Source organism: Chelonia mydas, chromosome 1, assembly GCF_015237465.2.
Source record: "Chelonia mydas isolate rCheMyd1 chromosome 1, rCheMyd1.pri.v2, whole genome shotgun sequence".
Lineage (NCBI taxonomy): Eukaryota > Metazoa > Chordata > Testudines > Cheloniidae > Chelonia > Chelonia mydas.
In genome coordinates this window covers 273,065,752-273,079,072 of record NC_057849.1, presented here as the reverse complement: position 1 = coordinate 273,079,072, position 13,321 = coordinate 273,065,752, and positions in this window count along the sequence as shown.

Below are 13,321 nucleotides of genomic sequence, written 5' to 3'. Positions count from 1 at the left end.
AAGGATCTTATGATAAACACCTCTGGTTTGTAGAAGCAAGTTCTGTGACCAGTCCATACCTGGTAGAGGAACATGACATGGTGTCAGCAATAAACTCAGAACAGGAACAGAAAGAAAACAGCAGCAACAGTTACAGATGAAGAAACATAGCAACAAAGTTTCCAGACAGAAAGAACATCCACAAAAATTACAGGATCTCATCAACATGCAACTCTTCAATATCCCAAAGAACTTCAGCTTGGACAAACCTTCACAATGGACAGACTGGAAGCCGTATTTTGCAAGATTTCGTATTGCAAACAAACTCCACAAAGAAACTGGAGATATACAAGCATCTTCTTTATGGTATGGGGAAACAATCAGAGGATATCTTTAAATCCTTTGACTTCATTGAAGATAGTCACAAAGATGACTATGAATGGATTCTGGCTATGCTTGATGCATTCTTTATACCACAGAGAAATGTGGTTTGTGAAAGAACATTAAAGGATCTTATGATGAACACATCTGGTGTGTATAAGCAAGCTCTGTGACCAGTCTATATCTCGTGCAGAAGTACATGACAGTGACCACACCGCAGCCCAGCAGAATGGTACCAGACCTATTGGGCTCCTCTGATTAAGGATAAGTGAATTAATTCAGTATATTAAAAAACAAACAAACAAAATCCTTCCTTTCAGAATTTTTCTTACTTCAAGAACTGAATTTGTATGGAATCTTTTTTAGAAAAATATTAGGAAAGTGGTTCTTTGTTCATTTATTGGATTATAATTTGCACAGACCTACGTATTTTCAAATTCTACCTTAGGCTGGAACCATGAGTGCTAAAATACACTAAGAAAGATTGTTCTTGTGGTATTCAGGGCCTGGCCCATCCCTGTGTCAAAAGTGTCACAGTCCTTGCAGGATTTCTATTCCAGTTTGCCAGATTTCAGAGTTGGAAATAAGCATATGAATGTTAGGGTTCTCAAATTAATCTGTACTCTGAGCTATTTGCGATTTGTCTATCACTGTATTGCCACCATACATAAAGTAGGAGAAAAATTCAGGGGGACTTTGTAGGACAGCTAAGTTCCTGAGCCTTGTGGGGATATCTAGATACATTCTTAAGCATACATGCATGTGTCTAGATAGCCACACTTGTTAGGCACTTAAATTGACAAGGAAATTATGTGCATGCAATTTTTAGCCAATTAATTTTAAAATTTGGCAGACTGTGAATAGATAACTTTGGGATTCATGCTGCCAGGAACATAGTGCTCCTACAAGGTGCAGAGTAACCTTAACTGCCATTGAAGTCAGTAGGAATTGAGGATGATCACAATTTCCAGGAAAGCTCAGCAATTTCCAAGATCAGGCCCTAAATACTGTCCATGCCACATCTGGGGCTAGATTGTGGCACTATGCCTCAAACTTCTGTTGGGCCAATGAGGAATTGCACTGCCACTTCAGGAGTTACATAGGTGTAACAACTATAAAAACAGGATCAGAATAAGGCCCTTTGTTGATACTCTTACAGGATGTGTGATGGAAAAGTACAACCCCGCACTTCTGTCTGAAAATATTTTGCCTATTATTGATATAAGAAAAAGTTAAGATTACTAGAACTGAGAAAGAGAGAAAAAATCCACCTTATTTTTTACAGATTGTTGCTTTGGTGCTTTTGACAGCATTTTGGGGATAGTCAGATTCGTGGTTTCTCTAATATAATCAGTCAGTGCATTAGATTTACCTGTAATTTTGATGACTACTTTACTCAGTGAAAGGGAAGAAAAAAATTAAAAACCACAAAAACTGGACAAGGGCCTCAGGTATAGCATCTTGAAAGTACTTAAAACTTGTATAGTTTTCAAGTTGACAGGGTCCCTTTAAGATATTGCTAAGAGAAAAGACTGTGTTAACTGATCTATAACACCAGAAATAGTGGTATCATTAGACTGTTCATCATAGACTAATTTCCAAAGCCCAATTACTCTTTTATCCTCCTCTTCAGTTGCTTTGAAACCAATGGAAGCAAATCAAATTATTCCATTTCAGTGTTCACTAATATCAAAAAGTAGTTTATCCTTGAAATCCAGGAAAGCGCGTTATTGCTTACAAAGTCAAACCGCTCATACTTGTGGGCTCATATCTTCTGGGAGACAGGCACAGTTTCATTTCTCAGCAGACAGCTAAAATTGCCCTGGATGATGCTAAACATGTGCTTTTATTAAACCTATCGCTGCTATTATGGCCTTTGATGCTACGTATTTGTTGAACAGCGTGAAACTACCAAATGATGCAATTTACTCCCTCCATTTTTTATTGTTCTTATATGTCATGAAAGTAATGTTTTGTCTGAACTCCCATTAGAAACTCCTTTGTTCCTGAGGAGTTATTTATAGCTTGACCATAATAACTCAGTCTGGGCTGAAGCATGGCATACAAAACCTTAGCTGGGGGTAATTTTTTTTTAAACAAAAGTATAATAATAAAAAACATGAAAACCCTGTGTTTAAAACAACAAGCTCCTAACATTAGCAGCACAGCCACTGTGTAAATGATTTCACTTGTCACAATATTGACCTTCTCAATCTTTATTTGAAAGATACAGATGAAAATTGTAGAACAAACAGACCTGTTTGCATTTTTGTCTTCACTGAGCCTACCTCTGCCCTAACCTGTGGGAAAGGGTCAGCGGGACTGTGAGGGCTCCTCTGTTTAGGAATTTACTCCCCGCCTTTTGTTCCCAATAATCTGAATGTATTGACACTGCAAAGCCCATTTATTTGGTCTGCAACACATTTTGGTTTGTGAAGGAGGAAGCTTTGGGTGAGGATATGGAATTTTATTTAGGGGATTAGGATTTTGATGTGTGAGCTCTTTGGGACCAGGCCTGTCTTTTTCTTTCATGTCTGTACAGTGTAGGGTGACTAGGTGTCCAGTTTTCGACCCAGTCCAAAAGGGATCCTGGCCACTCCAGTCAGCACCGCTGACCGGGCTGTTGACTGTCCAGTTGGCGTTGCAAGGCTGTGGGGCTGGCAGGCTCCCTATTAGCCTCCGTGCTGCGTGGCTACCGGGAAGCAGCTGGCATGTCCCCACTCTGGCTCCTACGCATAGGGGCAGCCAGGGAGCGCCGCACGCTGCCCCCATTCCAAGCACCTCCCCTGCAGCTCCCATTGTCTGGGAACCACAGCCAATGGGAGCTGTGGGGGCGGCGCCTGCAGACGGGGCACAGCGCAGAGCTGCCTGGCCACACATGTTGGAGCCAGGGGGGACATGCCGGCTGCTTCCCGGGAACCACATGGCACGGAGGCTAGCAGGGAGCCTGCCAGTCCCACAGCCTGGCACCGCCAACTGGAAAAGGGGGCAGGGCATGGGGGGGCCTCGGAGGAGGGGCAGGGCAGGGGGTGGGGTAAGGGGGTTTGGTTTTTTGCAAGTAGAAAGTTGGCAACCCTTGTACAGTGCCTAGCACCCAGGGGCCCCAATTTCCAGCTGGAGTTTTTCAGATTTATCTCAATACAAATAATTCAGGGCATGGGAGCTGGGGTGAGGATATCTCTCAGCTTTGAGCACAAGTGTTTTATGTGCAGAGAATAGGTAGTTTTTTTGCTACAGATCTTTGTATTTTCACTGGATTTTGTTTCTCAAGACTGGTGAAGAGAGCCTCCAGCCTGGGATCAGCCTCTTTCAATGTGTCATATGCTGGAAGTGAAATAAAGAAATAAACAAACTAATAACCGTGGAGACTGAGAAGGGTAAAAGTAAAGAACTGAAAATTATGAGGGAGCAGAGCTGCAAATACATTGTAAATTAGTTCCAGTGAGTCCAGAATAGAAAGACACAGTAAATGTAGGGAGAAATAGAAGTGAAAATTAATGTCATTTGTAGCTAAAGCAAACTGAGGTGAGATTCGAGGAGAGGATAAGTTATACATAGCTTGGAAGGACAGAGACAGATGAGGTTGACAAATGAAAGACACCCCTAATGTCAAGAAGTGTGGGAACTGTCAATGAGGAGTCCAAGACTGAGGTGAGTGAGTGGCTGGGGGAGTAGGTGAATACATATAGGATCAAGAAGGTCAGACATTTTAGGATGTGAATTTTTTATGCATGTACATCACCCACCAGGACCCAATGGACTGTAGCTGCTCTGAAAAAGTAAACCTGTAATTTAATACTGAGTAAATATTGTACATTTTAAAAACATTGATGTCTTTGTTACACTGTACTCTGTAATGGGTGGGAAGGACTAAAGCACAAAGAAGATAGCATTTTAGATTTTATTTGCAATTGATTTTTGGTACTAAACAACTTAAAGTTATATAAACTGCAGAAAGTGGAAATATAATAATAATAATTAATAATAGCCCAAATCAAATAACCTACATAAATGTACAGAGACCTAAGAGTACAAAAGAGGGAATCTAACTAGGTTTTAGATTTCAGTGGTGAGGAATATGTCGGGAAGGTTTTGTGACATAAATTAGATGCTGCATCTGCTAAGACCTTGTTGTAAGTCCATGTGCAGTGCCAGGTTTTTATATTGTTTCCCTATGCTCGGGAAGAACTCCCATGGAAATCAGGATTGAGCTGCAGAATAAAGCTTTAACTGTTGACTATTGAAACCAGCTCAGGACAGAACTCCCTGGCTCTGGGTAGAGTTAACACTGTCACCAAGCATCTAAGTTGTGGTTAAGGTGGGGGTCTTCAAATAGGCTAAAATATGCATTGTTCATAAAAAAAAAGAAAAAGTAGTATTGGATCAATATTCACACAAAACTGTCACAGGCAAGAGTCTCAGAAAGCCACATTTTGCCCTTGAGATGCAGGAGCTTGGGGGAGTTGATTTTAAAGGCAAAAGAAAATAATACTGATTCTATGGCTGGTCTTTTTTTTTTTTCCAATGAAACTATTTTTTGACAGAAAATTCAGCTTTGAATTAAATGATTTTTTTTTCAGAAAAAGGGTCTGCTTTCTGGGGAAAGTTTTGATAGTCCACTGAACAAATAAAAATTGGAATATTTCAGCCCCAAACCAAATAGCTTCTATTATAAATGACATTGTGTGGCTCATTGCAGTTGTAGTCCTGGTTCCTTTATTTCTCAAAGAGAAGGAAATGGAAGCTAGCATCTTACATTCATTTCTCACTCCCTTTGTGTTGCTGGACGTGATTCACAAAGTTCAGGGAAACAGTGAATTGGGACAAAGAGCCTTCTCTTCCTGTCCTAAACTGTGAGTAGTGTTGCTCAATGTAAAACAACATGCTGCATTTCACCTTTGATGCATATGCAGTTCATCCATGGATAACATAGTTTGTAAAGCACTTTGGGCTCCTTTGGTATGAAATGTGTTCAGTATCACTCTAAGGTGTTCATATTAATAACACCTAAAACAGAAATCCTAAGGCAATACTCTGTTAATTTCTAACGTTCATATAGAGCCATTATCTCACAAATCATGAGGCAAGGAGAAAGACGTACAATGGGATTAATGAATTAAGAGTAGTCTCTGCAAGTGCAGTATTATTTTTATTTTATTTTTACTGAATATTAACTAGTCAAGTGTCTTCTGGGATTGTATAAGTTATTTTTCTGTGCTCTTCACATACATAGAGGCACGCAGATGTTCCTTTGTCTTTTCCTCTTTGCAATATGAACCAACATAAATATAGCTGCTACAGATTACAGCAACAATTTGAGGTAGCATAAAGCTGCTTGAGGTAGTATAAAGCTGCAGACTTTTCAGTCCAAGTGGTCCATGACAGTAGATAGAAGGTTCAAATTTCTACAAATACCTTTACTTGTGGTGCAGTTGCTCTTGTTGTTCAGAAATTATAGAGCTAAACATGACACCCCTAACAATTTGGCTGTGATTCTGAGCCCAGAACTAGTATTGAAAACTCTGAGTGTATTCTGGACTCTCTTCTAACCATGAAAAAGTTTCAATCCCTTCAGTGCCATCTGTGTCAAGTCTGTTAAGTTATAATTATCCAGGATCTAAACAATGGAATTAGTACATATCAGCCTTTTATTTCTTTTTTGTCTTGAGGGGGAATCTCCTTTCTAATGTAAGTCTTCAGAAACTGGAAGCAGAGATTCCAAAATTTTAAAGGGCAATTTGTTTTTCTTTCAGTTACTGATCAAACTAAGGTGATTGTTAATTGCACAGTTGTGGAAACAACAGCAGATATAGTTGTCACCCAGATACTAATGTATTTCCTTCCTTTTTTCTTTTCCTGTCTTCCACTATCCTGAGATTATTTTGGTCTCCAGCCCTGCACCCTAGGCTTCTTCCATAGCTTCCTTGCATGTCCCTTCTTTTCGATCCCTCCTTTCCTCTAACTCAGGCCCTCTTTGTTGATCCTTCTTCCAGCACTGGTCTCCTATTCCATTCATTTATCTTTGCTGTTTCTAGTCTGGGCCCACCATCTCTGCAGAGAGGAGGCCCCCTCACCCCAATCCTTCTCCTTTCCTCCTATCATTGATCCTCCAGTACCCACCTCAAAATGAACTGTTGGAGCAGCTGTAGGGATGGAGAAGGAGCTTGTCAAGCCACTTCAAACTCCCCAGCTTTTAGCTTCATTGGGAGAGAGCCGAGCAAGGGCAGAGCAAAGCTCAGCAGGACTCTTTTTTCCTTCCCCTTTCGCAGTCCTGCAGACTAATGGTGGGATGAGAGATCTGAGATCATGCCCCTCTTCCCCACCCAACCTCCCTGGAGCTACTTGATGCACACGGCAGTCCCCTACAGCAAAAGGAGTGCAGGATCTACAACTGTGAGAGGCACTTCCACAAATGTGCAAAGGAGCAGCCAGTAGCTTCTTATGTGCCCCTCTGCCCTTTTCCAGGGTTTTCCCACAGTCTGAACATGCCTCAGGTGCAAGGTACTCAAACACATGTGCTCTGGCAGAGAGAGAGGCATTGAGTTAACCTTGTTTTAGGCTGAGATGCTGGAAAAAATTACCTTAGCTCTCATCTCACATAACCCCTAAAATTGCTACTTAAGTATGTAATAACACCTCCCAGGGTCTCTGCTTCTCCACGTTGAGTATAAATGGTTCTTTAGAAATACTTTGACCCCAAACTATCTCAAACTGTTGAAACTGAAGGCTGAAAACATGCCCAGCATCCATCGAAGGGATCTAGAATGCCTGTCTAGAAGAAGCAAAGTTTTGGGGAATATGCCTGTATGGTGTTTGCTCATTATCAAATCTAGCAGCCCTTTTCAGATATCTGCTGGCTAAAACATAACAGACACTAAAATTACCACCTTTATCCCAGAGCCTTTATTCCTCAGCTCTGCAGTGTTCTTCTGGAGCCTGATCCTCCAAATAATCACTCCAAAGTATAAATAGCCCCATTTCTCAGCTTTCCTTTTGCTTCACGTATAGGAAATATTTTGCACTGTCAATAGCTCTATTTACCTTTATTTTACAAAATGTAATTAAAGTAGGATTGACCAGTTATACCTCCACTAATATTGGAAAGTGTTCTTGAGTCTTTCAATTATTTATAGACTGCTATCGTGTCATCCTTTAACAATCTATGCACATTTAGCTCTTTCAATCTTTCTTTGAGAGGTTTCATTGAGAGGCTTTCCTCCTGCCCTGTAACCATTTTTGTGCCTCATATTTCTACCCTTCCTTCAATTATTCAATGCCTTTCCAGTAATCACACGCCCAGTACTGAATGCAGTATTCCAGAAACAGATGCGCCAAAGCCATGTAGTCTCCAGTTCAACAGGTACTTAAGCACATAAGTAACTTTAAGCACATGTGAAATCCTGTTGTCTCAGTGGGACTATTCACAGGCTTAAAGTTATGCAGCTTGCTAACACTGTTGATGTGGGGCTAGGAAGAGGTACTGTGAAGCTTTCTGCTTAATGACATGCTTCTACATATGAAATCCAAATGGCATTTTCTTTTTTCACAGCAATATTACACTTCAAACGCCTAATAGTAACCACTGTCACCCGCCATAATCATCTTTCAGCATTGCTGCTTTCCAGATTATTTTCCTTCCATTGAATATATCCAGGTTGTAGATTATTTCCCAACATATTTCTTTCTTGCATTTTTCCAAGCTGAATCTCATTTTGTTGTATTCTACCTGTTTCTAATCTCTCTAGTCTCCTTTGTATTACTGATCTATTTTCACTACTATTTTCAACTATTTCCAATTTATCATCAATTACAAATTTCATTTACTCTCTCTCCTACCTCATTAATGATGTTAAATAAGTTTATCTTAATGCTGATTTCTGCAGCACTCTAATATAATCTCCCACCTTCTCGCTGCATTGCTGTTTATCATTACTCTTTGTTTAGAGCTCTTCAGTGAGTTTTAAGTCTGTATGGCAGTACTCATATTCCAGCCAAATGCATTTTAAGTGGGAGATTTTGTGAGACACTGCATCACGTACTTCACTGAAATCCAAATGTATCTACTGCTTTCTTCTCCTCATCATCATTGTATTCTATTTCCTTTTTAGTTCTCTCTCTTTGTGTTCATCTCATTTAGTCTCTCTTGTTCGCTAAGTATTTCCCATTTACTGTTCAAAGGGTAATTTCTATAAAATGTAGTATACAAGTCAACACACGCACAAGCACAGGTATATACCTTCATTTGAAACTGTTTGTTTTTCTGCCTTTAAATGAATCTGAAGTAACAAACATATTACACTTTTTTAAGTTTCATAAATGTTAGAACATTGGAAACGTCTATCTTGGAGGCTTCAGTGCCCCCTAGTGTACTACAATTAACATTTTCTCTTTTCAAAATTCACTACTTCTAATTACATACAAGCTAAACCACCCAAAATGTTTGTTCTGTGAGCTGAACAAATGTCCAGGTGGAACCAGGGCATAACAGCAATCTTATGGCACACATGCCCACACCCACACATGTAGTGCAAACTTACTTGGCAACTTCCCAAATTTGATTTCTGAGTATCAGGGCAGCCATGACAAATTTACCCTCAATACACAATGCATAGAGATTGGTGGTCTGTTATTGGTATGGGTGGGAGAAGTAGACGGGTGCCTGACAGAGCCATGCAACTGGCTTTCTGTGTCCCTGTTGGCATCCCAGTTCCTGGGCGCAAGTTCTGCACTATCATAAGAATTGCAAGAATTTTATTTTAGAATATGTTTGGAAGGGATAAGAGGCAGGAGAAAACTCAGATTAATATGAGTAAGAAAGCAGAAGATAATATGGAAGGAAGGAAAGACAATGAATGGGAAAAGGGGGAACGAAACATGGAAAGGGCAGCGTGACACTAAGCAATCTTGTTTTCACACCTGACACACTATTATAACAATCTTTATGCAAAATATGTCTTGTGAGGTATCAATTGGAAACTAACAACTCACAGGCCATTAATAATCTTGTGTGATGTATATACATGATGGGTATTAAGAGTGATGGGCATATGCTGGAATCATAACTATAATGTGTTCAAGTCAGGCATGTTAGGGGGAGTTGGTAAACAGGTCTGCTCAGTCAAAGAAATGTGTATTTGAGCCTCTAACCAACCCAATTTTCTGGCAAAGACACTGAAGGTCCATTTTTATGTATTAGGTAAACAAAGCTATTAAGTGAACAAGTGGGGGAAGAAAGCGCATGGAGCTTCATTTACTATTGGACTCCGTGTTGCCTTCCTTAGAACTTGAATAAACTTTACTTTAAGGGCTAATCTTCTGAAAAATCCATTTCAAAGGTTGACTGGTCTATAAAGACAGGGGGTCTGAACCTCAAATGACAAGAAATTGAATCAAATGACTGTATACAATATTACTGTGTGTAGTGTGAGGTCTCTTCTGAAAGCTAATGGCACACTGGTGATTAATATCATTGTGAATTGCATGTATTAACACTATGTAAGCAATTATGGATACTCAGTGATATTAGGCTGTACAGTCTGGCCAGGCAGTATGGGGGGCAGCTATTTACCTGTCTCCTATGTAAATTAATCATTATGGAATCACAGCAATGGAAGCCCCATTTACAGGGGCTGGGAAGTCCACAGGAAGGGGAGAACATCATGAAGTTAGCTTCCTGGTGGGCACAGTAAGCTGAGCACACAGGAGGGCTTCCTGGCTCCTGAAGCAAGGTCATTGACTTTGTGAGATACATGCAAGGCCAGAATCCATCGTTGGTGTTCATCACTCGACAGATACAAGAGGCCAGAGTTCTTGCAAGCTGAGAAAGATGGGTCCTTCATCCAAGGGGTGTGTGGGAGGGTTGAAGTGTCTGGAGCTGAATATAGGTGAGAAAGCTGCTTAGGCAAAGATCTTTCACCTAAGAAGACAAGGGAAGCAAGCACCTTGTACTTTCATGGAAGGTCCGGACTGAGAGAAAGTTAGCCATGATTGGGGCAAAGAATGACTGGTGAGAGAAACCATCTTGAACAAAGCCTGTATCTTATTAGATTAAGTTTTAGACTTTTAGGTGTGTTTTCACTTTTATTTGCTTGTAACTCTTTCTAACTTTATTGCTTTTATTTAGTGTCACTTCATAGAATCATAGAGTTTAAGGTTAGAAGGGATCATTATGATCGTCTAGTCTGACCTCCTGCACAAAGCAGGCCACAGAATCTCACCCAGCCGCTCCTGTAACAAACCCCTAACCTATGTCTCAGCTATTGGAGTCCTCAAATCATGGTTTAAAGACTTCAAGGTACAGAGAATCCTCCAGCAAGTGACCTGTGCCCCATGCTGCAGAGGAAGGCAAAAAAAACCCAGGGCCTCTGCCAATCTGCCCTAGAAGAAAATTCCTTCCCAACCCCAAATATGGTGATCAGCTAAACCCTGAGCATGTGGGCAAGACTCACCAGCCAGACACCCAGGAAAGAATTCTCTGTAGTAACTCAGATCCCACCTTATCTAACATCCCATCATAGGCCATTGGGCATATCTACTGCTAATAGTCGAAGATCAATTAATTGCCAAAATTAGGCTATCCATCATATCATCCCCTCCATAAACGTATCAAGCTTAGTCTTGAAGCCAGATATGTCTTTTGCCCCCACTGCTCCCCTCGGAAGGCTGTTCCAGAACGTCACTCCTCTGATGGCTAGAAACCTTCATCTAATTTCAAGTCTAAACTTCCTGATGGCCAGTTTATATTCATTTGTTCTTGTGTCCACATTGGTACTGAGCTTAAATAATTCCTCTCCCTCTGTCGTACTTATTCCTCTGATATATTTATAGAGAGCAATCATATCTCCCCTCAGCCTTCTTTTGGTTAGGCTAAACAAGCCAAGCTCTTTGAGTCTCCTTTCATAAGACAGGTTTTCCATTCCTCGGATCATCCAAGTAGCCCTTCTCTGTACCTTTTCAAGTTTGAATTCATCCTTCTTAAACACGGGAGACCAGAACTGCACACAGTATTCCAGATGAGCTCTCACCAGTGCCTTGTATAATGGTACTAACACCTCCTCATCTCTACTGGAAATACCTCGCCTGATGCATTCCAAGACCGCATTAGCTTTTTTCACAGCCATATCACATTGGCGGCTCATAGTCATCCTGTGATCAACCAATACTCCGAGGTCCTTCTCCTCCTCTGTTACTTCCAAGTGATGTGTCCCCAGTTTATAAAAAAAATTATTGTTATTAATCCCTAAATGCATGACCTTGCACTTTTCACTATTAAATTTCATCCTATTACTATTACTCCAGTTTACAAGGTCATCCAGATCTTCCTGTATGATATCCTGGTCCTTCTCTGTATTGGGAATACCTCCCAGGTTTGTGTCATCTGCAAACTTTATTAGCACATTCCCACTTTTTGTGCCAAGGTCAGTAATAAAAAGATTAAATAAGATTGGTCCCCGATCCCTGAGGAACTCCACTAGTAACCTCCTTCCAGCTTGACAGTTCACCTTTCAGTGTGATCCATTGTAGTCTCCCCTTTAACCAGTTCCTTATCCACCTTTCAATTTTCATACTGATCCCCATCTTTTCCAATTTAGCTAATAATTCCGCATGTGAAACTATATCAAATGCCTTACTGAAGGTAAATTAGATCTACTGTGTTTCCTTTGTCTAAAAAATCTGTTACCTTCTCAAAGAAGGAGATCAGGTTGGTTTGGCACGATCTACCTTTTGTAAAACCATGTTGTATTTTGTCCCAATTACCATTGACCTCAATGTTCTTAACAACTTTCTCCTTCAAATTTTTTTCCAAGACCTTGCATACTACAGATGTCAATCTAACAGGCCTGTAGTTACTAGGTTCACTTTTTTTTCCTTTCTTAAAAATAGGAACTATGTTAGCAATTCTCCAGTCATATGGTACAACCCCTGAGTTTAACCTATGTCCTATTGTTAATAAGTATATTTTACTATAAACCAACTTAGTGTGGTATTTCCAGGGAAGGGTATATTCACCCCAATTAGGTTAATAAGGTGTGATGTGGTTTTGTATCTTAAAAGGAACAAACAAAGCTTATTATTTCTCAGAACTGTCCAGGAGAAGGCTGGACATTTCAGAGTACATGGGTTTGTATATATCCTGGATGGGGAGTGTGTTCGCGTCACCCTGCAAGTAGCAACCAAAGCTGGTGGAAGCCAGAGTGAGGCTGTAGACAAGCTGCAGGGGTCAAAGCTGCTGAACCAGGGCTGTCTAGCACACAGACAATCAGAATGTGACTAAGTTGGTTGTGAGCAGCCCAAGTTAGGGACTACAACATCAAAACTTTGTAAGGCACCCACGGTTACAGGGCAGGTGGTGACACAACATCTCACTGGTCTGGACTTCACCCCAAAACTATGGGGTGAAGTCTGGCAGAAAACTACACTAGAAGGGGAGAAACTGGAAGGACAAAGTGCTGGGACAGAAAGAAAGAGAAATGAGTACCTGATAACTAGCGTGACTAAGTTCCATTCAAACCTTGTGGGATAGGTTCCAATTTCCAGAATGAGACACTATCCTGTCCACACGCCATCTAAAACCTGTATCCCCACTCTAAACACCTCTTCCCCTTCCCCCCCCCCCCCACCCCCGTCATACTCTTTAGAAGGACTATCATCCCCGGTACCATATGCAGTGTGGGAGGACAGGCTGATTATCATGGAAGACCCTATAGGATAGAAGGACAGTGACCTGATCAGACAGCCATCAGGAAGGTACCATGAGGGAGAGAGGTAAACTGCTGAGACCCTTGTAGACTTCCCACAAATAAACAGAAATACACTCTTACCGAAAAGTCATATAGGATTCAACAGAAAATTAATAGGGTTTGGTAGACAATATTTAAAAAACCCTTTAGATATAAATAGTAATTTTTTCTTTATGTATTCTACAAGAGGGTTTAATAATTTTGTGTATCTCAGGAAGAGA